Source organism: Helianthus annuus, chromosome 3, assembly GCF_002127325.2.
Source record: "Helianthus annuus cultivar XRQ/B chromosome 3, HanXRQr2.0-SUNRISE, whole genome shotgun sequence".
In the NCBI taxonomy this organism is placed as follows: domain Eukaryota; kingdom Viridiplantae; phylum Streptophyta; class Magnoliopsida; order Asterales; family Asteraceae; genus Helianthus; species Helianthus annuus.
In genome coordinates, this window is record NC_035435.2 from 84110098 (window position 1) to 84137017 (window position 26920).

Consider the following 26920-nt stretch of genomic DNA (forward strand, 5'->3'; position numbering starts at 1 on the left):
AGGAGTTGAACGGAACTCAATTTTGTGATGGTTGTACGGACGAAGGTAAGGAAAGCATTGACACCCAAATACTCGTAGAAACGAGTAATCGGGTTTTCGTTTGAAAACATGTTCAAAGGGAGATTTGTTTGAGGAGACATGAGAGGGGAGCCGATTGATTAAGTAAACGGCTGTTTCAAAGGCAAAGTGCCAGAACCGTTGAGGAAGGCTGGATTGAGCCAAGAGAGTTAGTCCAATTTCCACAACATGACGATGACGACGTTCAACGAAGCCATTTTGCTCACTGGTGTGAGGACAAGACCGTCTATGGATGATACCAAGGTTGCGACAAAGATTGGTGATAGGCCGAAATTCCTTGCCCTAGTCGGATTGGATGCATTTTAACTTGGTGTTAAATTGGCGTTCAGTCATGGTAATAAAGTTTTGTGCCATTAGTTTAGGTTTTTAATGGCACTTGGCGTGTGCCATGTTTGCTTGACATGCACCTTTAGTGGCATATAAATTTCTATGCCACTAATTTAGGTTTTTAATGGCACTTGGCGTGTGCCACATTTGCTTGACATGCACCTTTAGTGGCATATATAAATTTTTATGCCACCGATTTAAGTTTTTAGTGGCACTTTGCGTATGCCATATATGTTTAACACACTTTTAGTTAGAGGTGTTCATGGTTTAAACCAAGAAACCGTCCAAACCGGTTATCGTTTTGGTTTCTTGATCGCTTTTCCTTTTTTACTTTGTCGGTCAATTTCAAATTTTCCAATCCGTATCAAATAGTTTGGCTTGTGGTTTCAAAGTTTTCAAATCGTATAAGATCGAACCGGAATATAAGCATTTAGGCTAGTTAATTAAAAACTATAGTTAATTAGAATGGTTCAAAAAACTAAAACCTCTGAACTGAAACTGAACTGAATGATAGATAAATTATCATTTCATTGCATGTTTGGTTTATACAAATGATGTGTTTTCAGTTTGATAATAATTTAAGGAACCTCTTCATTAAGATGAAACCGAAGTGAGATTTGTTCTCTCAGTTCCCTCCTAATATTTTATTAGAGTTTTAATATTTTTATTTCCCCCCATTTTCATAAATCCATTCATCAATTCCCTCCCAAAATTTTCCCTTCCCCTAAAAACCTAATCACCCGATGAGATCTGCCAAAACCAAACCCTCAAATCTGAACAACACTTCCTGTCTTCTTCCCCAAGTTACACTAGCATACAACCCTAATCAGTTTCACTATTAACGGAAAATCTCCATGGCCTACGCAGACCACGCCTTTTCTATATTTGACGAATACATCATGATGGACTCGGATTCTGTTTACACCACACACAATCGAACTCCGGTCAAGAAGATCGCTCTCACCGTCTCACTTCTCCGCGTCATCGGCATCTTTTCCGGCATAATAATGGTAGTTAATTGCGTCCACGATAACACAAGGTCGGTTACTATCACTATTATTTCTAGTTTTCTAAACCTACCCTTTATTATCTCATTATTTGTGTTGAAAATACATTTTTTATTCGATTAGGGTTGTTTTTTTTTTTTTTAATAAACCCCGAAGTTTCAACGAATGTAGGCTGATTATGGAATCTTTTTCATTTAAGAATATTCATTCGATGGCTTGACAATGATTTTGTCTTGTAAAGTCCTGTTTAAAGTTCAAACCTAAAAGGTTATTTTTTAGGCCAGATACAGTAGTAATATGAACTTTCAGTTGGTACATTTACTAGTATGCCATATTCTATATATGCCTGTTAGTATGCTACAAAGTATTTTACAAAGTTTGATATTGTGGGTTATTATATACGCTTGTCAATTGGTACAATTTTATGGCTTTGTAAACTGTTTTGTTTTACATTTGATATTTGATTTAATTGATGTTTGTAGATCTTAAACAAATTTAACAAAGCTCTTATAAGCAAGCAGATAAGTCCGTGGATATAAACCTACCAGCTTTTTTGTTAGCAATGTTTATTTTGCTTTTTTAATTTAATAATTGAGCTTGGTGCAATGCTATTTGCTTGTATGGTTGTAATAATGGTTATAATGACATTTTTTGCAAGAGTATGATTAAATGTTGACAATGATTAGCAAACAACATCCTTTAATTGGTTTTTACAACGAGTTTAGATAGGAAAAAATAGTCCATACAAGTGAAGGCGAGATGGAAATGGAAGGTCAAACAAAAACCATTCCGCAAGACACCAGAAAGATAATACCTCCTCTCAATACATTTCACTCCTTTTTAGTATAATTCCTCGTAACTTTATTTAACTAAATCCACATACATGCCCAAACAGCACTGGCTATTGTTGGTTCAAACGGTTGCAGTGGTGCTGGAGTCTTCCATTGTCTTCATAGCTTCAAACATGGGCTCTTTTGCCACTTGACTGCAACATAGAGCTTCTTGTTGTCCTAAAACATGAATTTGGGGTACATGTCTTGTTTCTTGTTCACTTATTGTGGTGCAGGATAAGATAATGATCGGTTGTTTAAAACTAGTCTTCTTTTGATGTTGATCAACTACTTAATTTCCAGGTAACTTTATCTTTGAATCCAATATTACTTACTAGACTATGATTTCTTGTAAAAAAGTTTGACTTAGATTTGGTTGTATATTTTTGGGGACAATCACATATGCCGACTTTGCACCCAGAGAGTTCGATCAATATTTGACTGCCTTTATTTGTTTTTCTCAGATTCCATATTGTAGTTCTAAAAGTGTTACGAATTGATTTCGTGAGCTCATGTCAGATTGGAGTTCGGCCAACTAACAAAGTTATATGATAATCTATACACTGACAACTAACAAAGTTATATGATAATCTATAAAACTCCATAAAAAAGAAAAAACCTAAGTTAGAAAAAGTTTTGGGTTAAAAAATTAAAATAGTATAACATTAAGGATGAAAATTGCAATTTTGTGAAAACAAAAGATAAAAAGTAAAAAGGGTGTAAACCCCAAAAAAGTTCAGCTATCACTCTTACATATCCTTCTCTAAAAAGCACTTCAAATCGTTAATTCTGGAAATATTATCTCCATTTTATATGAATAGCCAGGTGTTTCATCTTCACAGTTATGGTTGTTTCTACATAGAACGTGTAATTTTTGTATAAGGTCCTTAAAGCGCACGCTTCAGTGCCTCATCGCCTAACAAAAAAAGCGCTTAAGCGCACCGCTTCTTGGGTTTACTCTAGACGCTAAGCAAAAAAGCGAGGGACCCTGAGCCTTGATGAGCCTCGCGCCAAGGCGCGCTTTTTAAAAACCAAGTGCATCAATAATAATTGTTTGGTCATGTACCTTTTTTAATCATTCTAGGAAACAGGCGTTGGAGTTTCATATGAAGTTTAGGTGTTGACTAATGCAATTTTGGTTTATTCGATGATCAAGAGATAATGAAGTCGACTAATAAGATCATGTGTTAGAACAAGCTGAGTTCAGTGCCAAAATGAGTTTTATAACGGTTTTATTTTTGGTTGACATAAAAGCCATAATCAAAACCGAACCACACAAATCAATTAGCTAAAAAGCATAAGTAGACAATTGGTTAGTTAGGAATTGTTCGAGATCTAAGGTGAAGTTTCAATTCAAGTTAGCTTTAAAGTTGTGATGGATAACACATAGACATCAATATGTTGTTTATTAGTTTTGAAAACTTTTGACTTTTCACGGTTACAATACTTTGAAGGTTTATTTAGATAAGACTGCGGGGAGTGGAGGGCTTGGGTTAGGGGCTTTGCTCGACACATGGCGATTGTGGGCTCCACCGGATTACCCCAAAAAAATTAGGGTGTGGAAGCGGCGTGGGTTTGCGGCGTTGGGGTGCCATTTTGCCTGACTTTATATTTTTTTTATATACTTGAGATTTATAAAACAAAATATAAACTTATAATTTTTTATATACTTCACTTTAGCGGCGTTGGGATGCCATTTTCGGTTTGGTAACTTGGTTGAAAAAATTTGAAAGTTTGGTGTGAGATTTGTTGAAGAATTGTGTAAAAATTTGTAGGTGTGGGGGGTATTTATAGGTAAAAATTTATAAGTTTTTTTTTTAAATTTGATTTTTACCATTGAAACTGCCGTGCCCAACGCCTATGGCAAACGGTCAAAATTGAACATCCAATCCTAGCTAGCCAACTCACCCCCCATGGCCCAAGCCGGGCTTCAAAGCGACACTGGCTGGGCAACGCTGGCACGGAGTGGGTTAGCCAGCGTTGCCTTGTTTCCCCCGCCCAACCAACACCCCCCACTCCCCGCAGTCTAAGTTTGTAAATAAACTTTCCATAGTTTATTATTTGATTTTGTAAGTGTGATACTATGATGTGTCATCTATTTAAGGTGTGGTTAAAAGCATTGAGCATATGATACTTCTAATTTTTTACTACATAGATAAAACAACTTGCTACATTCTGGTGTATACTAATATTGTTATTATCACCAGGAGTTTAAGTATGTTACAAACAGTGGCGGACTCAGGAATTTTGTCCTGGGGGTGCAGAATATTTTCAAAGATTTTAGGCCCCTAGCTGTATAAAAATATTGGTTCATAGCAGGTCTAGGGGTGTTCAGGATTCGTTTCGAATTCGAAAAATTCGAAATTCGTTTAAATTCGATTCGATTATCAAATATTCGTTTCGATTATAAGAATTCGAATTCGAATTCGATTCAATTCGAGTCAAGTAAATCGAATACGAATCGAATACGAATTTATAATTTCAAATTCGATTCGATTCGAAATTCGAATAAAAATTATACATTTTTATTTATTATTTTTATATATAATAAATATATAACTTTTATTAAGCTATACTATAAATTCTTTTCTAAATTTTTTCCAATTATTAAAATTACTCATTATCAAACCCATTACATGACCCATAAGTAAAACCTAATTAACAAATCTATCAATAGATTTCTAAACATAAAAATATTAACTTATAATGTGGAGTGATTATTCCCGGCTTCTCGTTTTGAATTTTAGACTTGTGGTACTTTATTTGAAACTTTTTAATGTGATATCGTATTTTATGGCTGCTTTAAAATTTATGTTTCATTTTTATAGTTTTTTTTCATGTTTTAAAGAATCTGAATTAAATTGAATTTATTCGAATTCGATTCGAATTCGAAATTTTAATCGAATACGAATTGGGTTTTTTATTCAAATATGAATTCGATTCGAATTCGATAGGTTTTAATCGAATTCGAATCGAATACGAATTCAAGGAAAAATAAAAATTATTCGAACAATTCGATTCGAATAATTCGAAAATTCGATATTCGATTCGATGAACACCCCTAAGCGGGTCGGATCGGATCATGTAAGACAAAAGAACATCAAACTAAAATTTATAAATCATCAAAAACACGTCAAACGTATTTAAAATTGTGCCATACAGGTTTTTTTTAAATATATCAAAAATACCATCTAAAGATATAATTTGCTCCATAAGTTCATAAAACATATAAGTTCATTACATGCTTACTCATTGTTCCTAACACATATAATTTGCTCCATAAGTTCATAAAACAACACTAAACATTTAAACAAAATGAACAATCATGTTCAACCATAGCCCATAACTTTCAATTATATTTTTAAACATTCAAGCCCTAATATTAAATGTTGATTACTTGTAACTAATCATTTAAATAAAAAGCTATAAATAAAACAACAAAATCATTTACTACAAGTCTAGAACAACAAAAAAATCAAAAAAAATATAAAAAGATTAAACCCTTACACATCTATATTTTCTCCTAATCATCACATAAAACAAAATAGTAAATAAATAAATAAACCATACTAGTTCTATATGGGAATTCTAACGTAATATGGGTCGGTCCAACCGGAATTTTGGTTTTTCCGGTAAAAAAAGCCATCAGGTCGTGAGCAGTGGCGTCAAGTCGCTGGGAGGTTTTTTGGGGGCGGGATTTGGAAATGGAATGGGTGGATGGGTTTGGGTTATTTTATTTAGTTCAAATTTCTTTAGGTTGGGTTTGGGCTTGTGTTAATAAAAATTGATTGCAGATTGGGCTTTGATTGGATTAAATAATTAAGTGAATAAGTGATTAATAATTATTTTTTTTCTAAGTGGGGCGGTTGAAAATTTTCAAGGGGTGCGGGTGAAAAATTCCAAGGGGTGCGATCGAGATTTCCGGTGAAAAATAACACTAAAAAATATTTTTTCATGGGGTGCGCCCGCCCACCCTTGGCTTAGGGTGGGTACGCACCTGGTTACAAAGTGTATTTACAACCACAATCTTGGTTTTTCAATGGGTTACATTACTTACATTCATACTTGCTTTGCTGATAATATGGAAATGCCAGCTCTGAAAATAAAAAATAATCCAAGAAACATTAGGCTAGCTATAAAACTCTTGATTATTCTTCTCTTTTTGTTCATATTATGTAGGTAACTAGAAAGCTGGCAGCATTGAAGGGTTTAGATGCAAGGATTAGAGGCAAGGCTGAAGGAGATGCGTGGGTATCTAGACCTTGTAGGTGGCAAACTATCATTAAATTATGAAATAATGTACCATCTACAGGTTTGTTCTTCTTCCTTTTATCCAAATATCCAACATCATAACTAGAGTGGCAAAAGGCTGGCAAGGCTAACTAAAATGGGTTTAGGTTTAAGTGAGTAAATTTTTTGGTGTGGGTTGAAACAGGCTTGGTTTAATCACACATGTGCCTTGTCCATTTTTGCACTTTTTTCAAATAGTTATACAAAGTTAATGTGATGTTTAAATTAAATGAGTTAAGATGTTGTATGTATCAGAGTACTTGTCAGGTGAGTGGGTGGCTTTCAACCCATTTGATTGTTTCCCTTTTGTTTAGCTAATTTTGATTTAACCCACTTTCTTGAGGATCAAGCATAACCCATGCCCATCCATAAGTAAATAGTTCCATATAAGTAAGTTCTTGCTACTCTGCAGTGAAAACCAGTGACCAGATGCTTGTAATCCACCTTTCTTCTATTATCAAAAGCGTGACAGCTCTTCACAACTTGATCAATAATAACTCTTCATCAATTAATGACAGGTACTTGGCTTTTGTCTTTCCTTATTTGTAGTCACTAGTCATTTATACATATCTTAGTTGTATTCTGCAGTTAGCGGTTGGATCCTCATGTAACAAACATGAATTTGGTATTTGTTTTTCCTTACTTTCTAAATTACAAATGACATTACATATCAGGCACTTTTGACGCATCTGAACATGTTTTCAGTTTTCAATATGCATATATATAACTCAAAAGAATTGCTCGCATGCTTTTTTTTGTTAAGGTACTACATATGGTTTCTATGCTAATTTAAATATTATACCTTAATGTATGCATCTATTATTGTTCTAGTTTCATATATTTTGAACTACTGAGCCTTGATTGTATGGTTGATGATGACACAGTTGACAACATGTGAAGCATGGGATGAATAGAGATACCAACATTCATGGATTGCTTAGAGCTATTTTTATAGTAAAATTCCTACCCGAAAGAACACTTTGACTTCTCTTGTAAACATTTGGGATATGTTTTGTATTGAACTTACAATTGAAGTTATGATATTATGATTTCTACATTCTACAATTATATTTTATTTTATATGATGAATAAATGATGATTTTACTATGCATATTTTATTAGAAATAATTTTTACAGACAATTTGTACTACAAAAGTCTTTTATATTGTGGCCAAAATTAAAGTGCCACTAAAAGTAGTATAAATATGTAACTAAGAATAGTTTTTACCGACATAAAATTTGTGCCACTAAAAGCCTAAAACTTTACAATGGCAGATTAAAAAAGTGCCACTAAAAGGCTTTAGCGTCACCGCTTCTAGTAGCACTTATTCTGTGTGCCACACATTCTTATTGAGACATTTAGTGGCACTTTTTAGGTTTTTTATGGCATTTTTTGTATGCCATTATGGCAATTTTTTTTGTAGTGTGTATTAAATGCTAAAAAATTCACTAAACGCCAAAAAAAAACATTTGGTCTTATTGTACAAAATGCCACAAAACACAAAAAAATTGACCAGAAAACGCTATAATGCCAAAAAATTATCTATGTGACAAAAAAACAGTTAATTCAACGCCAAAAAGTTTAATAAATACAATTAACGCCAAAAAAATCTTAGACGCCAGAAAATGTTATAGCGCGTTGGGAAAATAAAAGAAGATTGAAAAGACAAAAAAACCACTCGGACCCTGACCATGTCCCGCGCCACGTGTTTGGCCAGAATGCGTTCTCACCGTTCTCACACTTTTGGGCGTTTTCTCCTGATCCCGATTCTATATATATATATATAGGCCGGTTATCATACAATATGCCTAATCGTACATTACGTACGCTATAACCACAACCGTCAGATCATCTCAATTAAACCCCGTGCTTAACTATTAAATTAATCAAATTAAAATATATATATGAAACTGCCAAGGTTAAAATCGTCCATTACGAAATCAAAAACCCCTGATAATCAGCAAACAAAAACTCAAAATCATACCGTAAGATTCTTATTCAAAATCGTATTCGAAAATCCTACAAGTAATCAAAAATCTATCGATTCTTATTCACCAACTCCTTCTGCGAATTGAATTTCTGCTGAATTTGGAAGTTCATAACTGAAACAAATCGATAGACCGTCTATCGAAGAAGATGATGCATGATGAAAATCAAATAAAAAATGCGAAATACATATCAAACGTGCAAAAAACATTGCAGACAAAAAGAAAGGTTGAGTTTTTTGTAAAGTTTGTGAAATCATATAACATAACATGCGATTACAAAAAAAAGGTAATAATGTTTAAGATGTCTTATGATGTGCGAATTGATGATTTTACACATGCGATTTCAAAAAAAGTTAATAATCTTTGAAATTTCTTATAATTTGCGAATTCATGATTTTACACATGCGATTTCAAAAAATATTAATTATCTTTGAGATTTCTTAAAGTTTGCGAATTCATTTTCGAATCATATGCGATTTTGAATGAAATGCTTCTAATACTTTCAAATAACTTTGTCCTAAAAAATGCAAAAAAAATTTACCAATTAATAACTAAACGAATAAAAATTAACTCTTTTATATAAAAAAATAATTTATTACCGATGTGACTGTAATTTGACATGTAATGATCAATTTTATAATAAATACTACTGAACTTACCACGCTACCTACATAATAAATTTACTATTTTAATATAAAATACCCAAGTAACTACCTTCCATATTAAGACATAGAACACAAAAACACACACAACACACCCACAAAAAATGGCATCTGAAGATTCAGAAAAAATAAAAAACATTGCAATAAAAGAGCTATTGTTAACTCGCACATTGACAGAAATAAGCACCGATGTCACATCTTCTCATTTGATTCTTGATGTGTAGGAATGTATTCTTGATTTTTTAATGAATCCTAAATATTACCGCGGCTCGCTTCGCCCTCCTAAAGCCATGAGAGTTGGTCAGAAAAACAAACATCATGAAAAATCAAGAGATGTGGGAGAGACTACTTGAAGAACCACCATCAAGCTTCAGAGACGCAACTTTAAATCACATAAAGGAGTAATCTCGAGCTGATGACTTAGCATTCTCTTTCCTGAAAGATGCTCTAAACACTGTGAAGGAGAAGATGGAGTTCAGCTCGGCTGAACGTGACAAAATCTTTGCTTCAAGTAACTAAATTTCTGTTTAATCATTTTATGGTTTTAGCTGTGGTAGACAGTAACAACTACTTTAAATTTATGTTTTGGGTACATGTTTTGAATACATCTTATGCTTAGTTATAATATAAATCGCATGAATGATTTACACATCTTTGTCACAAAAAAACAAGATAACTCAAAATCGCATGTACTAAATTGAAAACAAAATGAAAATCGCATGTAACCTACGTATATGATTTTGAATATGAAATCGCATTTTTTTACAAACTAAATCGCATAGTTTTATGAACTAAACTCATATGTATGAAATCACATGTTTGTCTGTAAAATCGCATGTACATTAAAAAAAATTAATCTTCCTCGTCTGAAACCTCCTCCCACTGATCTTCTTCTTCAGAGCCATCATCACTACTACCACTGTAATCTTCAAACTCATCTTCCTCTTCATCGTCTTCGACCTCGTTGTCTTTGTCTCTCGGATCTTTTTCAATCTGGACGCCCTTCATCTTCTTTTGTTGTTTGCCTTGTTGTTTGCCTTTCAGTATCTCGCAAGTCCGAATATCATGACCTTTTTCATTGCATACACTACATGTCCTTGACCTTTTCCCTTTGCGGTTGATCATTTGTTCCTTCTTGGATTTAATCCTTTTATGCGAGCCACGACCTTTGTTTCTTATACCAGTCGGCACACGGACAGTAGGAGGTGCATTAGTTACTGGTTGTTGGTAACCAATCAACTTTGAAAATCGGTCAAATTTTGGATAAAGTTGCTTGGTTATACGACTCTGATCAACTCTCTCTTTAAGCTGCCTCATTTGATCCCTCACTAAAACAAGTTGATCAAGGTCGGAAATCAAATTGCTAACCAAATACTCCCCTGTATGGATGATTTCACGAGCAATCCGTTTAGCCTTGTGTTGCACATCCTTGTCACCCACCTTTAAATGTACTTCACATTTAATTCATTCGGCACCACATCCTTTGTCCATCTCTTCATAACATATTTGTTTGGTATTTCTTTAACACCAAACATCTTGAAAAGAAAATAGATGTGTTTACATAGCAGCCCATACTGCTCAAAACGCTAACAGCTATACTGTGCAGTTACATCATTTTCAAGATTCTTGAACGACACCTAAGAAAACCAAAAGAAAAAATATATATTAAAAATTAAAATCGCATGTGTAAATTAACAATTTCGCATGTCTAAAAATCATTTAATTGTATAAAATTAAAATCGTATGCGTACATCAAAATCGCGTATTGCAAAATCATGTTCTGAAAATGAAATTCGCATATAGGTTTTCAAAATTGCATGTTTGAAAAATATATGCTATAATACCTCTAATAAACCATCTCCATGGGCTTTAAAGTCTTTCAACAATATCCTGATCTGTGGACCCTCGATTTTGGTGTCCATCGGCAAACATTCGGAAATTGTTCCATAAATCTCTATTTGCTAATCAAAGAATATAGACCTGGTGTATATCTTAGCAGCATCTTTTTCCAAAGTAGTTTCGCTCCAATCAGCAGGCTCATTATATCTTGAAATATGATCATTCTTTCTATGATTGAACCTTTGGACATCCATTGCACCGTCAAAATGATTCATAAACTCTATAAGAGTGAGTTGTGAATTTGACACCTAGCAAATAAAATGATTCTCGCTCTCTGATCTCAAAGTTGTTCGCATGAGACCAGACATGGGCTCATGCTGGTAAAAAGCCAGAATCCACATGTATCTCATCGAAAACATATCATCAATCTATTTGTTTTCAGTGAGACCGAACTCAATCATCACCAACTTCCACTGTCTCTTGAATTCTTCAGGCTCAATGGAATCTGTGACAACCCGAACTTTCGAGGTCAGTGTCGTTACAATTCTGTTAAACTTAAACTCAATGTGTAATAATTTTGTTAATTAACTTACACCTATGTTTCGGGCCGCCTTTATCTCTAACTAAATTGGACCGGTTACTTGTACCTTTGGGCCGCTACACAATTGGACCGCACCCCACCCTTATGTTTTGTAATTTAATTGGGCACTAGTAATAATATTGGGCCGCCCACACCTCCGAGATTTAATGCAAACCCAAACTCGTTAAATACTGATTTCATGCGACTTCCTTCATATTTGAACTAGCATATGTATACAAGATTGCAAACCCTAGTTTCCTTCTATCCCTTCTTCTTGATTGCTCGATGGTAGCAGGTCTACCCCTATTTCCGATCAAACCTCCGGCGACTTCCGAACACTCCGATTACTCCACGGCGGCCTACGTCTCCACCGCTCGGAGCTCCGTTTCTTTAACCGGCACACACACCTCGTTACGAACCCGAAACCAGGTTAGAACGCAGCCTTTAACTGTGTGCTTGATTTGTCAAACCGTATGAACCTGCTGAATGTTGTTTTAAACCTGCTACATCTCATGTTGTGATTTTGTTAAATGATGATACAAAGCTGTTTGAAAACTTGAAGCTTATATGCATAAATAGACATGCTTGTTGAATTATTTAGGAAAATAAGTGCTCTAGTATACACCTATGTTCTCGGTTTAGTGAAACAAGGAGTAACATGTTTGATGGTGTGTGCATACTGTGGTTTGATTGTGAAAACGTGGTTTAATGTGTTCATACCGTGATTTGATGTTGTGACATACTAGATATATTAAGATGAGCATGTTAATGTGATGATTGATTTTAAATACGTGAGGTTGATAATGATAATTCAAGACTTTGTATCACATTGATGTTTATGACTTAAATAGTGAAGCTGGGTTTTGTTGGAATAATTGTCACTATGCCTTCACGGTGGTACAACTGTGTATGCACTAAGTACAACCTGGTTATGCTTGTTAAATGATTAGAAAGTAGAGAATGATTTCTGTTAACCAAAGAAGGATCGAGTACATGCTTGTTAGGAGAACCGACGAACTAAGTTAAAAATATAAGTAGTTGTGATAGTGTCTACTGTGATCTGTTTGTGATTTAAAGGTGTCGATGATAAACCAATTCCAACATACGAAACTTGTAGGATCAAATGACGAAGTTGTTAGTTGATTTCAATGACAAAATATATGAACTAGATTGTGTGTATTCGGCATACAAATAACTTGAATATAGGAGTTGGGTTTTAATGGTGGTACAAAAATGATTGCATAGGGTACAACCCCCTTTTCTTGAATGTTTGAATGTTGAATGAATATGATTTTGTCTTATATGGTTTGATTTAGAAAGATATGAGAAAGGAAGATACTGATTGCACACTATAAGACACTTGGGCCCCATCACTAGTGTTGCATGCTACTAATTAAGGTCACACAATTGATGTCAAGTATACAAAATTATAAAAAGGAATGGTGTTGTCTGATCGCACAATTCAAAAGGGCCTCGCTCCACTTTTGTCTTTTGTTGAGTCACACACTCATGTTTGGGTCGTATGATCGTACACTACTTGTGAAATGCGTGTTATATGTGAATTACGTAATCTTTGTACACCGCCTGTTGATCATGTGAAAATATGCGAAATACGTGATTACTTGATACGTGTATGAACTATGTGTTATACGTGAACTATTTGCATATGGTCTTAACAAGTGGTAACCGTTATAGGACACGGTTGACCAAGTTTAGGATAAACATATTTATCTACCGAGCAAACCTAAGGTGAGTTCACTGCACTTTTCTAAGCATGCGTCCCGGTGGTTTGGGACATCTGGTAAACGTTTCTAAAGGGAACACTAAACTGTTTATTTGGGATGTTGGTTATTGAACACAGTATAAATCATGTAAGACCCCATACATCTACCGTGTTGCTGAAGAAGCAACGAGGTATTTAGTTGATAGCGCTATTAGGTTTGGCACCCTCACACCGGGCCGAAAGGACGGGCGTGAACTAATTACCTGGACTTCATGACCAATGCCTAGTTAGAGGCATTGGGGTTGGGCATTCACATCGTGTACATATAAGACCCCTTACATCTATTCAAGGTTGTTTGATACCTTGACATCATGACCAATGCCTAAATGGAGGCATTGGGGTTGGGCATTCACATCTAGTCGCCACATACGGTAATCGAGTTAATAACAACATCAAAACTAAGCATTGACAGTTGTAAACACATATCTGGTAACGAAACGCGTTAACAAAACGTTGAACTCACCAGCGTCGTCTGACACACTTGTTTGCATGCTTGTAGGTCGTTAGCTGTCTTGCATTGGAACTTGCTGTCTGGAGTAGCTGGAGTGGACATGGGTCGACTGGATGGATTATGTTTTTGATTTCTTGATACAATACGTTGGTTTTGAAACGGTTTAATTTTGCTTCCGCTGATTACTTTGGTTTTCACTTAAACTGGATGATGGTATTTTTATTAATAATTGAGAACTTTATTTTGAAACATGTGTGGGTTCAATGTAATTAGTGGCTCATTGTTGGTACGTCACACGCCTATCAGGGACACTCCCTAGGTGGTATTTTGGGGGTGTGACAGTTTGGTATCAGAGCCACTGGTTATAGTGAACTTGGTTTTAAAAACGTTTTTATAAAACTAGACTATAACCGAACAGTTTTGAAAACGGGAATACGACCATGACACTCAGCTCCAGATGGCAAGGTTCGTCTTTCTCACTTGATGCATACATTACATGACTAGTGTACAATTGTTTATGATGCAGCATACTGACACACACTCGTCACTATAGCATAATTACATGAACTGCTTGTTTACATTATGATGTGTTGTTAGTGTGTCGTAGCCCTGGGATTCTTGTAACCTTGATGTTTTGACGGCCCCTGTTTGATATCTGAGTTTGAAGGACCATTTGACATGAGTTAGGAGGAGCTGAGATGAGCATGCAAATCACAATATTATTGTGGGTGCACACATAATAATAATGTGGGGTGCATGTGAGTCCCAGTGAGGCTTAACAAGTGAAAAAGGGGTTCCGTTCCGTTATTTGGTTGATGTGAAACACAACAGTCTATAGGAGTCATAGCAGTGATTGTCTCCTACTTGAATATGATCTTTTCACTTCTCTCTGAAACCTTTCTAATCTCGATGCTATCGAGTATTACCTGAACACCCATCTGAATGCCTAGCGAACTGTGTAGAATGCTAGGTGCTTGTACGAATGTCCGTGAGTGGATGTTGCAGCGTCAATGATTGGTCTATACCTCCCCCACTCCTCTCTGTTGTTGGAACTCAATGTACTGACGTCTTAGACCCCGAAGTGCGATCACATCTGCAGCACTCTGGAAACATACCGTGCATTACCCAGTTAACTTGCAAGAACGATGGACAAGAGGATGAGCGTAGAGCCTCACCAACCTCAGTATTAAAACGACCTTGATTACTGGCAGCGAACACCAGCAATTTGACCTCAATCGAATCCTAAGCGAATTATGAGAGTCAATTCTTACGAATCAATCGGGACATCGGCGATGACAATCGACTGTAGTATGGAATGTGTGACTGTCAGCTTAATGAGTAACACTTTAGGACGTGGCACGGAAATGTGACAGGATGGACCTTGTTGGTGAAAGGTCGTAGGGCTCTATTTCGAGCAACGACATTAGCGGCAACGGTCATGGCAACATCAAGGTACTCATAATCGTAGCATGGAAACGAAGGTGACATTGGCAGGGAATGACTGTTGTTAAGTCAAGACGTCAACAACCCAGGGAACAATGACAGTTTTGGGAGTTCGAGTAGAAGTAGCAACAACACTGGATGTGGTACTCGTGAAGGGCATTTAGGATTGGCGTGGGCGACGCCAGGATTGTAACAACATGGTGGCCTACACGTTCTTAGTAACAAATCGCTTCGTCACTGTTTTTCTCAACCCTGATACTTATTGAAACCGAACCTGCTGTGGAATCGGCAGATGGCAAGCCCACTGAAACCTCATAAGATTGTTGGAATGCAACCTCGACCTTGTGGGACAAGTGTTCGACGTCGACCATCCTTCTACTACCCTTGATAGTTTTGATGCAGTAGTCTGTATGGATTGGTTATCCAGATATCGCGCAGATATACCCAATGAGAAGAAAACTTTGTGTGAAGAATCGTTATTTGTACTAAAGCATCAGAGTAGTGCAAAAGTTAGCGCCATTTCAGCTGTGAAGGCCAGAAGTGTCTACGGAGGGATTACTCCGTTGTGTTAGCAACCGTTACTGATGATAGGGCTGAGGGAAAAGAGGATCGAGGATCCACCAATTGTTTGTGATCCCTCTCGGTTTGTTACCCGAGCAACTTTTGGGCTTACTTCCACAACTGTTAGGCAGAATCCCAGTTTAATCTCACGCCAGAAGCAGCCTTGATCACTCGTACTTCATACCGTCTTGCACCAGGAGGGTTGCAAGAACTGTCTAGTCAACTTCAGAAACTACCTGGTAGGAGTTTTAGCGATCTAGCTCCTTGTTCTGGGGAGCCCGAGCTCTATTGTGAAAAATGAAGGACAAGTCCTTTTGTACGCGTACAGACTACCCCAAGGTGGCAATCATAGACCATCACTCTCTATCTCGCATCGACAACCTGCTTGACTCGCTGCAATGATCAAGCTTCTATTCGGAAACCGACATAAGACCAGACTGTCACTTGATGGAAGACCCAGGGGAGGATGACTTCTAACACGGCGTTACAGGCACAGTACGGCCGCTACGATTTTTTGTTCTCGTTTTTTTTAAAGTTACCTAACACACTAGCAGCCTTAGGGATCACATGAGTAGTATGTGCCAACCCCATCTTGCCAGATTCGCCAACCGTGATTATCTATGACGTTTTGAATCTTCCAGGAGAAAGGAGCACCATGAACGACACTTGTATTTCATCGTAGAGCTTCTAGGGGAGGAGCATCTACGTGCGAAGTCTACCTAAGTGTGACTTCAGGATTCGGGAAGTACACCTTTTGGTCATATAATCAACAAGGTGGGAATACACGTGGATCTCGCTAAGATCCATTTTGGTTAAAACCAATCGACACCAAAGATTCCTTAGGGGATACAACAATTTATTGGTTTCGCTAGATATTATCATAGATTCATCGAGGAATTTTTGAAAATTGAGCCGCTGTAACCTCTTTAGCAAAGCAGGGTGCTGTGTTCGTGGAAGACAAAACAGGAGGACTTCTTTTCAGCTTTCGAATTCCAACTCTGCAATGCACTGAGCATCGTCTTTACCTGAGGGTGCAGGTGATTTAGTGGTGTACCATGATGGTCCGAATCAGAGTCCCAGTTACACACCGACGCAACACGAGAGAGTGATGACTTACGTAATGGAGTTACAAAGAGGAACTGCACGACACACAACCGGTGGTGGAAACCGTGGTCTTTGGATTTACTTGGAGGCATTACTTGGACGGTACCGAATGCGCTACTTAGACCGATCACAAGGGCCTCCCGTGTACCATGGTTTCGAAAGAGCTAAATCAGTTAATGGCATCGCTGGATGGAACTTTTGGATGATTATAACTATGAAACTTGAACGTGCACGAGCTTTGCAGCTCACTATCGACTCTAACTTATCTGATCCGACTCATCGTGTTCAAACTGGAGAACTGAAGGAAGAGGATTTTCAAGTCGAACCTATGCGGGGAATGGAGAAGCAACCTTGGCAGGTCAGACGATATTCGCTATCTCATGGAACGAATGTGGATCTCATCATACAGTAACTGTAGGAAATTTATGTTGAGCAAAGCACACCGGCCTCGATATTCTAGTCGTCTGGGTTTTGATGAGAGACATTAGAATTTATAAATCCTGAACTAGCAACCGGGTATGAAGGCCCACGTAGCCGAGCATAGGAACGATGTACGTGCGAAAGACAAGGTGGAATATCAGAAACCTACCGATTGTGCCAACAACCAGAAACACTTATATGGAAATGGGCACAGACTGCCATGGATTCTGGCACTGGTCTACTTACAACTCGAAACGAAAACAATATCACCTGGGTGATCGTTGATTGTCTCACGTTACCAGCACACTTTCTTGCAATCAAGGAAACTGACGAGTCTTCACAGCTGTGAATGTTCCTCTGAGTGATGCGGCTTTTAGGCACGAGGTGTCAACTCTTGTTACCTTTGATTTTGAGCTATACCTGATTTTTGGCAGGCAATACGCAACACCCTTGGCTCACATCTAGGCATGAGCATTACTTATCACTGTAGGACAACCGGGCAGACTAACGAACCATCCTGACACACGAAGACATGCTGCGAGCATGTGCGTGATTGACTCTAGTAAACAATTGGGAAGAACACTTACCTTTGGTTGAGTTCTACTACAACAATTACCATTCTAGTAGTCAGACAGCTCTGTTTGAGGCGTTGTATGGACAGTAACGCTAATCTCCTTGTTGGATTAAGGTGGGTGACAACCTAATTACAGGTCCAGGACTTGTACTCCAAACCTTTGGGAAGATTGCTTGGATCGGAAATCGTTTGGCGGCAACGAGTGACCGTCAGGGAAGTTGATAAGCTTAGGAAACACTGGGAGTTTGCTATAGGCGACCGTGTCATGTTGAAAATCTCACCCTGGGAGGGTGTGGTACGCTTGGGAAGCGTGGCAAGCTTAATTTACGTTACGTTGAGTTATTCAGAATTCTGGAAAGAAGCGGTTTGTCCGATGAAACGCTCGTGATACCCTTATTAGAGTCTGAGGTTCATGACAAGTAGCAGCTGTTGAGGAATTTACTGAAATCATAGACCAGGACGTCAGAGATCGTTAGCATAGTCGAATTCCAATCGTAGGAGTTCATTGGAACTCAAGATGTGGACCGGAGTTCAAGTGGGAACACAAAGATCAGATGAAACTCAAGTATCCTCAACTTTTTCCTAATGACCAATCTAATTCTGGTACTACTGGTGAATTTTGGGACAAAATTCCTTTTCAAGTTGGGGATGATGTGGCACCTGAGGAAAATTTGCAGCAATCTTAATTTATCCCTTCACTCATCTGTGCTTACTTGTCAAATTTCGGGACAAAATTTCTTTCAAGTTGGGGATGATGTGACAACCCGAACTTTCGAGGTCAGTGACGTTAATCTGTGTCGTTACAATTCCGTTAAACTTAAACTCACCATGTAATAATTTTGTTAATTAACTTACACCTATGTTTCGGGCCGCCTTTATCTCTAACTAAATTGGACCGGTTACTTGTACCTTTGGGCCGCTACACAATTGGACCGCACCCCACCCTTATGTTTTGTAATTTAATTGGGCACTAGTAATAATATTGGGCCGCCCACACCTCCGAGATTTAATGCAAACCCAAACTCGTTAAATACTGATTTCATGCGACTTCCTTCATATTTGAACTAGCATACGTATACAAGATTGCAAACCCTAGTTTCCTTCTATCCCTTCTTCTTGATTCCTCGACGGCAGCAGGTCTACCCCTATTTCCGATAAAACCTCCGGCGACTTCCGAACACTCCGATTACTCCACGGCGGCCTACGTCTCCACCGCTCGGAGCTCCGTTTCTTTAACTGGCACACACACCTCGTTACGAACCCGAAACCAGGTTAGAACGCAGCCTTTAACTGTGTGCTTGATTTGTCAAACCGTATGAACCTGCTGAATGTTGTTTTAAACCTGCTACATCTCATGTTGTGATTTTGTTAAATGATGATACAAAGCTGTTTGAAAACTTGAAGCTTATATGCATAAATAGACATGCTTGTTGAATTATTTAGGAAAATAAGTGCTCTAGTATACACCTATGTTCTCGGTTTAGTGAAACAAGGAGTAACATGTCTGATGGTGTGTGCATACTGTGGTTTGATTGTGAAAACGTGGTTTAATGTGTTCATACCGTGATTTGATGTTGTGACATACTAGATATATTAAGATGAGCATGTTAATGTGATGATTGATTTTAAATACGTGAGGTTGATAATGATGATTCAAGACTTTGTATCACATTGATGTTTATGACTTAAATAGTGAAGCTGGGTTTTGTTGGAATAATTGTCACTATGCCTTCACGGTGGTACAACTGTGTATGCACTGAGTACAACCTGGTTATGCTTGTTAAATGATTAGAAAGTAGAGAATGATTTCTGTTAACCAAAGAAGGATCGAGTACATGCTTATTAGGAGAACCGACGAACTAAGTTAAAAATATAAGTAGTTGTGATAGTGTCTACTGTGATCTGTTTGTGATTTAAAGGTGTCGATGATAAACCAATTTCAACATACGAAATTTGTAGGATCAAATGACGAAGTTGTTAGTTGATTTCAATGACAAAATATATGAACTAGATTGTGTGTATTCGGCATACAAATAACTTGAATATAGGAGTTGGGTTTTAGTGGTGGTACAAAAATGATTGCATAGGGTACAACCCCCTTTTCTTGAATGTTTGAATGTTGAATGAATATGATTTTGTCTTATATGGTTTGATTTAGAAAGATATGAGAAAGGAAGATACTGATTGCACACTATAAGACACTTGGGCCCCATCACTAGTGTTGCATGCTACTAATTAAGGTCACACAATTGATGTCAAGTATACAAAATTATAAAAAGGAATGGTGTTGTCTGATCGCACAATTCAAAAGGGCCTGGCTCCACTTTTATCTTTTGTTGAGTCACACACTCATGTTTGGGTCGTATGATCGTACACTACTTGTGAAATGCGTGTTATATGTGAATTACGTAATCTTTGTACACCGCCTGTTGATCATGTGAAAATATGCGAAATACGTGATTACTTGATACGTGTATGAACTATGTGTTATACGTGAACTATTTGCATATGGTCTTAACAAGTGGTAACCGTTATAGGACACGGTTGACCAAGTTTAGGATAGTTCTCACTTTATTTTCGATCCAGTCCTGCCTGTGTGTTATGTGCTCTGAAGCACCCGAATCAACAATCCACTTACCTTCGCGTCTAACATTACCCGCAAAGTTTTCCGTCAAGGGGGTTTCGGAGGGGTGGAGATAGTGCGGAGAGAAGTGGTCGATATTTTTGTTTTGGTTTGGAGTTTTGGCTGTTGTGGAGTCATCTTCGACCGCCAAGTTTTAGTTATTTCCCACTACATTGGTTTTCTTAGGTCTTTAGCTTTACTGGTGCGTATATTTTCCCTTAGAGGGGGTTGCTCGTGTAGGAGTGATAGAGAGTGTAAGGTCGCTGAATCTTTTGAATGTTACTTATCTTCACTTGCTTAAATGTCGTTTTCTCGTACGAAGGTAGAAGTGTCAGTCACGAAAGCTGGTGACTTTGATAAGGGTGACCGGGGAAAGTCGTCTAATTCAACTGAGACGATTGAAACAACTCCTGGAACAGCTCCGATTAAGGGTATTAGTCTTCGTGTTACTAATATTGAAGGGAATGCATTCTTACCAAAAAGAGGTATGTTCCGTTCGAATAATGAGTCGGTCATAGATGGATTGCTGAATATTTCTAAACCTGTGAATCTGGAATACAAAGGGGGATATGGTGGGAATGGTGCGACGGCTGTAAATCAGCCCCATGCAAATCCTAATATTTTTGATGGTCATGCAAACCCTAATTTAGTTCAGGTTGAGCCGATTAGGGCTGATGGCAGCAAACATGGAGATGACAGTCGGGGTAAGCCGTTATCCTATGTAGATTCTTTGAAATCTCAGAATTCCTAGAAGGTTAACTTCAGGTCTCTGGCTAGTTCCCTACATCATGATGATTGTGACATTGTTCTTCCGGTTGAATAGGTTCACAGCCGATGCACCAATCTATTTGGCGACCCAAAGGGAGTTCTGGAAGAATGCAACCCTTGAAAAACAAGGAGACACTGCAACCACCATACACTCTTTTATAAAGGGTAAAAAGGTCCAAATCACGCCACAATCCATTTCAGGGGTCTTTCAACTCGATGTCTTTTCTTATGTTCAAGTCTAATTGCTATCAGATGTGCTACCAGTTAATAGCAATCTCCTAACTCTTTTATTTAAGCTTAAGTATTATTATCACAACACTTATAGGCTTAAAGCAGTGGCTCTGATATTAATAAATTGTACGGAATACATGGGATTTTGAGGGTTGTCACATATTTTCCCAAAAAGGTTAAGTGTAGGTACTAAGCGAACTAGGCTGGTTTTCTCCTAGCGTCCTCAATAAGTCTCGCAAGCTTGGATGTCAAACTATTGAACTATGTTTCCTATTTATTTTTGATCCCCCTGTGGATTTATTTCAACTGTTTGTGATACTCGATATTACAATTACATTCGGTTGATATATATCTATCTTTTGCTTCCACTGTGCATTTAAATATTGTGTTGTTTGACTATAATGTTACCAACTACGTCACGATAATCCCCCACCGGGCCCACCGGCGAAACGTGTAAATATCAGGGTGTGACAGTAGGCGTTGGAATAGAAGAAGTAACCTCAACAGCGGCCTATTCAGAAGTATTTTGGGGGTAAATTGTAAAATTTGAGGATTAGTGGGTAAATAATTAGGAGGTTAAGGGTATTTTCTAGAATGGTGAGTGTTTGGGACATCTGGTAAACGTTTCTAAAGGGAACACTGGGTAAACTGTTTATTTGGGATGTTGGTTATTGAACACAGTATAAATCATGTAAGACCCCATACATCTACCGTGTTGTTGAAGAAGCAACGAGGTATTTAGTTGATAGCGCTATTAGGTTTGGCACCCTCACACCGGGCCGAAAGGACGGGCGTGAACTAATTACCTGGACTTCATGACCAATGCCTAGTTAGAGGCATTGGGGTTGGGCATTCACATCGTGTACATATAAGACCCCTTACATCTATTCAAGGTTGTTTGATACCTTGACATCATGACCAATGCCTAAATGGAGGCATTGGGGTTGGGCATTCACATCTAGTCGCCACATACGGTAATCGAGTTAATAACAACATCAAAACTAAGCATTGACAGTTGTAAACACATATCTGGTAACAAAACGCGTTAACAAAACGTTGAACTCACCAGCGTCGTCTGACACACTTGTTTGCATGCTTGTAGGTCGTTAGCTGTCTTGCATTGGAACTTGCTGTCTGGAGTAGCTGGAGTGGACATAGGTCGACTGGATGGATTATGTTTTTGATTTCTTGATATAATACGTTGGTTTTGAAACGGTTTAATTTTGCTTCTGCTGATTACTTTGGTTTTCACTTAAACTGGATGATGGTATTTTTATTAATAATTGAGAACTTTATTTTGAAACATGTGTGGGTTCAATGTAATTAGTGGCTCATTGTTGGTACGTCACACGCCTATCAGGGACACTCCCTAGGTGGTATTTTGGGGGTGTGACAGAATCAGTCCATACAATATCACACATCCTCCTTTTAAACTCATCATTATTGCACAACTCCTGTCCAACCTATACCGATAAATGCTTTTTATATCAGCCTATAACAAAATCTATATTATAAAAAAACGCTAACGAAAGACAATATAGCATGCTATACCTTATCTGCCACTTTTTTTCATTATGTGCCACATGCACAATCGGTGTTTGCTAGTAGAAAAAACCTCCTCAATAGCCTGTTTCCTAGCAGGGTCTTGGTCCGTCACTACAACCTTTGGCTGCCGACCAAATGACTTTACGAATGAATTCAGAAGCCATTTATAGGATTCAATGCTCTCCGATGCCAACAACCCAGCTCCAAGGGTTACATTTCGACAGTGGTTGTCAATGCCAGTGAACGGAACAAAAACCATCTTGTACCTGAATAAACACATGCGAAATAGACATTGAAACATGCGAAATAGACATATATCACATGCGAAAATATACAATATAACATGCGATATATTCAACACCAACTCTTCAATGTATATTAACATGCGATATTGCAAGTTTAGGAAATCATATAACATTCGAAAATAAATAAAAAACATGTTTGTCTTGAAACGCTTACCTGTTTGTCTTGAAAGTTGCATCGAACGATATCACATTCCCAAACTCCATAAAGTTAAGCTTGCATAACCCATCAGCCCAGAACAAACCAGTTAACCGTTTGTCATCATCAACAAAATATTCAAACGAATCTCTTTACTGTATATAATCTACCATCCACCGTGCAAATCATAAGTTGAGCTTTGCATCCAGTTCTAAGTGTCCACTTGTTCCTTGATTTGAATGGCTTTTTTGACTTTGAATAACGATCTTCAATACACAATGCCTTATGACCCTCTTAAGAACAAACAAAATACTTAGTTTTGGTTATACCACCACTGTGTACTTCACCACCCTTCCGAGTAGAAAAATGGTGTGCGCTAGGTGTAATATATTTTTATGTATATTTTTAGCCCTTTTTACACATTAGTCAAGTTTTCAATTTATAAAACACGATATTTTACTAACACTAAACACACATATGGGCAAGTGCACCCATCGTGAGCGTAGTATAGCGTTGGTAAGATACCGAGGTCGTCCAAGGACACAAGAGCTTTTAGTACCGGTTTATCCTCAACGTCTAATCAAATCAAAATTTTAGAAAAAAGGTTTAAGCATGAAAATAAAAACTAAAAATGCTGAAAATAAAAATAAAAATAAAAACAGATAGACAAGATGAATCACTTGGATCTGACTCGCCTTTAGTGTAACCTTTGATTATTTCTGCACTTTTACACTTTTTAAGAGATTATCTTAATTATAGTAGTAGGCCCCTCTTTTGAAGGTGACGTTACCTTCAACCCAGTAGTTTGAGTCAGGAAGGATACAATCCTAAAGGGTTGGATTATTTAAAGATAATTAATTAAGTTATTAATGCGTAATGTGGTAGGCCCCTCTTTTGAAGGTGACGTTACACTCGGCTAAGTAGTTTGAGTCAGCAGGGATACAATCCTAAGTAGCCGGGTTAATGTTTTAATAGTAGTTCACATATGAGGGGATCAAGAAATTCGAACCCTTGCCATCCAATACCAGTGGGTATTGAAGGAGGTCCTACTAAGCTTGACCCAGGTCCTTGCAGGATCTATACACTGAACAAGGCAAGACGCTTACCAAACCATTCCCTTAACCCCCGACCTGGTAGCCAACATATCTCCATATAGACCGTGGAGATATGAATGGTGTAAATCTTTTATTTTATATAGACAGTAAAATAACGCCAAGACATCACGGACAAATGATAAGGAAGTTTCACCTTCAACATAAGAAACTAGTTATTAAAGTCATTAATACATAACCAAATAAGAAGTGCGAAAAGATTAAAAATAAAAAGTATTACACTAAATGCTTGTCTTCACCAAGTGATGTAAGAGACGTAGGCAAACATGGCATTTGATTGTCAAGAACTCTTACTATCAATCTTGGATCCCGAGACTACTACACACACTCTATGATAGACGATGATGATGGTGGTGGATGTGGGTTGTGATGGTGGTGGTGGGTGGGTGAAGTGTCAGAGAGGTGGTTTGCCAAGAGATGCCTTTGAAGTGAACCAAGCACCTCTATTTATAGCCTGCATAGAAGCCTGGACACGGCCCCGTGTCCATTGAACACGGCCCCGTGTCCATTGGACACGGCCCCGTGTCCATCCATCTTCTCTTTCTTCATTAAAGGCAGTTTGTCTGCATTAGTTGACCACGCCCCCGTGTCTGCTGGGCACGGCCTCGTGTTCAGAAGCGTATGTGTACTATCAAGATTTGCTTGGATTCTGCGAATCTTAGCGTTGACCACGGCCCCGTGTCCACTGGGCACACCTCCGTGTTGGGAAATAGAAGCTTCTACAGCTTTGACTTTTCTGTAGACATTTGGGCACGCCCCCGTGTTCATTGAGCACGGGGCGTGTTCAGCCTTCTGATCTCTTGTTTTTGCTTGGGAAGATGCTGTCGAGGGGTCGGACATGCTACGTTTATTCCTTTTCTTGTATTATTGTTAGATTTGGCTGCATTTATGCTTCTTTTGTTCATTTAAGCTCTTTTAAGCCTGAAAATACAAAAGGAAGACAAAAGCACACTTTTCCAACATTAGTACTAAAAAAAGGTTAGTTTTATGCCTCATTTGATGTAATTTATATGTTGCATTTTACACACATCAAATACCCCCACACTTGAATCTTTGCTTGTCCTCAAGCAAAACTCCTTATAATGTGGCTTACACTCCCAAATGGAATGGGTAGAAGAGAAGGTTTTGGGCTTGTCTTGAGTGTCGGGATTCCAAGATTTTTATTAGGTTTTATTTTTATGTCATTTACAATCCTATTCGTTATGATTTATTTAGAACATTACATAAGAGAAATTACTTATTTGGGCATAACATGCCTCTTTAAAATTCCATTTATATACAAGTTCACATACCTCACGGGAGATCACTCAACACTCGGCCAAAGATGTATTTTAAGATGTATTTTTGTGAAACACTCGGGACCGGCATGGAACTTACTTCTACCATATGCTTGCCAAGCAATCAATCCTCCTTCTTTTTAACTATACACCTTTGTAAATATCAAGAGGACTTTGGGGAAGGGTTAGGCTTGGGTTAAAGGTAGGTGGTTTTGGGTTAGTGGTTAGTAGAAAAGGGCGAAAGGCGTAAAAAGCGTCGGTTTTCGTAAAACTTTTTAATTTTGTGACTTTTAATTCTAATGAGTAAAGACAAAGATAACATGTTGAGGCATACAGTTAATCAAAGAATGGCTGCTGAAGAGAAGAAAAGGGTTGACGAGAACGAGAAGCTTAGGAAGCTGCTGATGAAAAAGCCTAAGCCGAGGGAAGAGAAGTTCAAGTCGCTGTAAAGAAAGTGCTGAAGACCAGACTGAAGACTCCGAAAATATCCAGGGGGAGTTTGTTAGTGCATAATGTCTATCGCCTACGTCTAAAGTCTAGGTCATGTTGGTAGCATAGTATTGGGGTCTAAATGTAAATTTATAAGGTTTTGATGTAATTTCGCATGAAAGCACCTAATGTAATTCCGCACGAAATTACATTAGGTAATTCCGCTTGAAATGCATGTTTTAATTCCATGCGGAATTACTCACCTATAAATAGGTGTGTTCAGTTTCTCATTTGGTACGGAATTACCTGAGGTGTAACGAAGTGCTGTCGGATTTTCACTGTGATTTCACGTATAATATTAATGAGAAGCTTGTTTAAAGTGTATACTCTGTTTTCTACACCTTCTTTCACTGATTCTAGGCTTTTTGTTTGATTCCGCCTCTCAAACAGTTGTGTATTGTCTCTGATTGACTCATTTGATCGTCAAAACGATCCTACAAGTGGTATCAGAGCACAGGATGAGTCAATACACTTGAATCAGTGCTTAGAATTCTCA

At 37.7% G+C, this 26920-nt stretch overlaps 1 long non-coding RNA gene across 1 annotated transcript; it reads left to right on the forward strand.

Annotated features, from left to right (window-relative positions):
* Nucleotides 1-1092: 1092 nt before the first annotated feature.
* Nucleotides 1093-7536, forward strand: LOC110927701. The gene is made up of 5 exons (XR_004889076.1): nucleotides 1093-1444; nucleotides 2308-2545; nucleotides 6422-6554; nucleotides 6945-7050; nucleotides 7417-7536. It is a non-coding gene; the product is annotated as an uncharacterized LOC110927701 (long non-coding RNA).
* Nucleotides 7537-26920: the final 19384 nt, after the last annotated feature.